This window comes from Mus caroli, unplaced genomic scaffold, assembly GCF_978045245.1.
Source record: "Mus caroli unplaced genomic scaffold, Mus_caroli_1 scaffold_3, whole genome shotgun sequence".
NCBI lineage: Eukaryota > Metazoa > Chordata > Mammalia > Rodentia > Muridae > Mus > Mus caroli.
This window is the reverse complement of record NW_028227258.1, coordinates 144,683,661-144,687,859: the sequence shown is the minus strand read 5'-3', so window position 1 is coordinate 144,687,859 and position 4,199 is coordinate 144,683,661.

Here is a 4,199-nt window from a genome sequence, read left to right as displayed (position 1 = left end):
ATTAACATTAGACCAACATAATGCACCCCATGGTTCAAGCAATTGGGAGGTGGATTGAGTCCACAATAGCAAGCACCATCCAGGCGATGAGCCTAGAGGTTCTAAGAGATGCTGATAGTGTCTGTGTAAATATAGCCTGTTAGAAAGGAAAAGCTCCTAAAGTGGGTCAAAGTAAGACACACTGTAACTTCTTCTTACTGCTGTTGTGCCTTTCTTCTATTCTGTCTCTTATTAGATTTTTTTTTTATTATTCCATTTAGAGGAAAAAATGATTTGGGCCTTCGTGGCATTTTTATGTGAACAACAGAACGAGTATCCAAATATTTGACTGCTAGTTTCAAAGTTCTGAACTAGAAATGAGGACTCCAAAATCTTGTACACATCTTTTAAGTGACAGTTTTGGCAGTTTTACCTACAGATCCAGTAAAAATAAAACTTAGGACAGTTTGTTCTTAAACTATTTCTGGTACCAGTTCTGTGGAGAATGTACTAAACTATACATAATTAAATTTATTTTATTTTTTTAGTGACTGAAATTTTACATGTTCAAAATGAGATTTTGGGATAGGTTAAGATATGTTCTTGCCTTTGCCAAATTCTTGAAGTTCTCTCTGGCTGCCTGCCTCGCATCAGATCTTTTTATGAAGGGTGTAAGTGCATTCTATGTGCTTGGTGCCTTGCAGTACATCTACACTTTGAAAACGGGGGAATACTAAGTAAGACTTCTTACTCAGGAAGTCACAGGATGCAAAGTTAAAATTGCAGAATATATAGAATTTATTTGACTAAAATGTTTATTTGACTTAACATGTCCAATATTCGGTATTTTCTTTTTTAGTAATTACTACCCAAAAGTTTCATTTTTAGAATGAAGACGATGCTGACTTCAGGAAGGTTTCATTTTTGAACTGCCTTTGTCCCTGCAGAAAGGAAAGCATTAATTTTGCATATGCTTAAGGCAATTCCACATTCCATTCCTGTTGTTAATATTTACTTTGTGTAATGACCAGAGTGTGCCGCCAGCACAAACAACCTAGTGATGATGGGAGAATAAGCAAACAAGTAGATGCTTTCTTAAAAAGCTATTCCATAAAGCAAAAAGACTCCGCTAAAGGCACGAGGTCTTTGACAAGGGACGGCTTACAGGCAGCTGGTGCACAGTGGCCTTGTTGCTTTAACAAGGTAGTGTGCTTAAATAAAATGTTCTTGTCTTTATAGGCCCCTGTATTTTAGACCTTGAGATCTGGGGAGATGTGAAAAGAGATACTCTTCAGCCTCTCCCCTGCTTCCTTCCCTATCCTAGAGGGTGGTAGCGACCCCCCAAAATGCATCCAGTGTGGGTCCTTCCTGTAGCCTCCTGCTGCAGAAAGTCAGGCATTGCAGCTGACACCCAGAGCCTAGATCATTGGCATGCAAGGAGCAAATGGGGGAGGGGTGCGAAGGAACTGTGGCCAGCCGCTATTTCTCAGCAGAGGAGCTGTCCACAGCCTAAGGTGTCAGAATGGATGTGCATCTGCAGCAGAAAAGCAGGTTGCCTCCATCAGCACCGCGATCTTACACAAAGATCTCGCCCCTCCTCCCACCTTCCACCTGCAAAGGAGGTTTCACTCAAAACCAAAAGGGAAGTTAAGAACTCATCGCCATCATGGTCTCCTATGAAAATATTTTTCCATACTGTAAAATGTACTTCCTGCCTACAAGCCATTTGCATTTTTAATTCACAAAAGTCATATATGAAGTGAAACAAATTAATAAATCGATTTGTCATATACAGTGATATTAATAAGTTTAATGTACATATATTAGTACATTATCTATATATCCTAATATGAACATGTGCTAATTGCATATGTGTTACATTGTATCATCTATTTATATGGATGACAGTATAATTTATATGAACTCAAAAGCTTATTGTGTAAATATATTCTGTGTTACAATTAACTCAGTCGCTAGATAGACCTCATGCACTCAATATTTTTAGATCACAGAATAAGGGGATTCATTTACCAAACAAGAAGGGAAGATTAAGGCAAACCAAATAGAAAAATAGTATGAATGTCTGTGTGATTCCATATTGTACTTTGGCAAAACTGTTTTATGATAAGCTTTAAGAGTCTCCCACCCCAGGGATGAGAAAACTTAAGCTTGAAACAATAGCTAAATGCAGGCAGCATGAACAGTGAGCTACTTGTCACTCCCTAACAATGCACAAAACTGCAAGAGAGCCTAGAGGAAATTGTCGGGAAGGATGGGAGATGAAGACTCTCGGGTAATTTCTATCTGGAGGTGGAATAGTTGCAGAAAATTGTTCAGATCCCAAAATTAAAATTGTGTAGTATTAAGTACTAAGTCTGAGTGTCACTAGGAATGCTGATACCTATCAAAGAAAGGGAAAGAAAAAAATTTCTTTTGTGGAATGTATTTCCACAACTGACAAAGAATAAACAACTACTTTTATAGTAGATGTTTATCAAGTTTATAACCAAATGTCACTGGTGTTTTGTTCTGGACAAACAAGACAGTGTATACAGAAGAGGGAGGCACTGACTTCATAGTAATAGTTTTAAAACCTATTTCTTTGAGAGCCCTTGTTCTCTTGGTTCTCCATCAATTTAAAGACATTGGTAAGTAAATGAACAAAATGTTAAATGCAAGCTAAACAAAGACTGCAGAAATCAATAACATGGTTTGATAGATAAGTTATGCACATTAATTTGAAAATATGTTTTATAAGCATTTAATGATAGCCAATGAATTTTATTCAAAGCATAGTAGAACACTTAACAATAGTATCTATTACATATTTTGCAAAAAAGGCTTAAGTAGAAAATTACAATACATCTAACTGTGATGGAATGGAATACCACAATTAAATAAGTAGGATATATTGTGCTATTGACATTGGTATTCTGTGCCAACATCAAATCTATATCATCACCAAAACATATATTTTTAAAGACTTAATGGACATGAAACTATAAAATAATCATGTATGTTTTAAACTAGCTTCAAAAATAAGTTATGTTTTTCATGAAAAGTTAGAAATTACAATATGCACCCAATAACTAAATTTGACATATTTATGAAGTGTCAGGTTTCTCAATAGAAACTTCAGAAATAATACCAGCAACTTTCATTAAAACTTAAACTCCATGATAACAAATAATAATGCACTCTCCTGTTTAAAATCTTTAAATCATAAAGGTATTCACTATTTCTTCTTGACGTGATCTGCTTAAAATCATCAGTATTATTTTACTGTGATACACAGACAGTAGTAGTGAATTCCTTTCCACTCTGTCTATTCATTAGAAGGGATTCCTATTTCTATTGCAAACTACTATATTTCTCCAGTTAAAGTTTGTATTTTTAATAGGACAGAAAGCTATTTTATGTGTTCATTATACACTTACCATTTAGCAATTGCGTTGAGATTAATGCTACTGGTGCAGTGACTATCACCATTTATTTCTGTGCTTTTTTTTTTTTTTGTCAGATACATAGTTAGATTGCATGATTAAGCATGCAGCAGAAGGTGTATTCCACAAATGGTTAAGAACTTCTGCTCTGATACTATAAACAAACAAGTGTAGTCACCCTATTAATCTATAAAAATATGAAATCACAAATATTTTTAAAGCTCCTCAAAGTCCTTCCTAAGGACTTATTTGCAGCCCTCAGAAAGTAAAACTACTGCTTTAATATGATTGAATCTTTTTCTTAATATTAGAATCACTGTTTTAATACAGGTCTTCATGACCTGATACTGTCATCTCTACATGGCACAAATGTTTGACCTTCAGAATTATTCATGACTATGGTAGTCTTGTGTTTTAAGTAGTCTTTGAAGTCTTTGACTAGATTCAGTGTTTACAAGGGTTCTCTCTGCATGAACTGGATCACACTGCCTCCATAGCATATCCTTAAACCAAAGCAAACTATACTCCTGCTCCTACACAGGTGACATAGAGTTACCCTATAATCCCAAAGAAGAATTACAATCAGCATTGTAGGAAGTATTAAATATACCAGTAACTTAGCTTACCTTCTCTATGTTGACTACACACAGACTTATCACATGAGTGTTTCTTTAGAAATATAAGGTCTATAATAAAAATCCACTAAATAATTTGTTTATTAAGAGTGTCCAGATATATCCCAGCTTTCCTCTATCAGTTTCAATGTTCGCAGAGGAT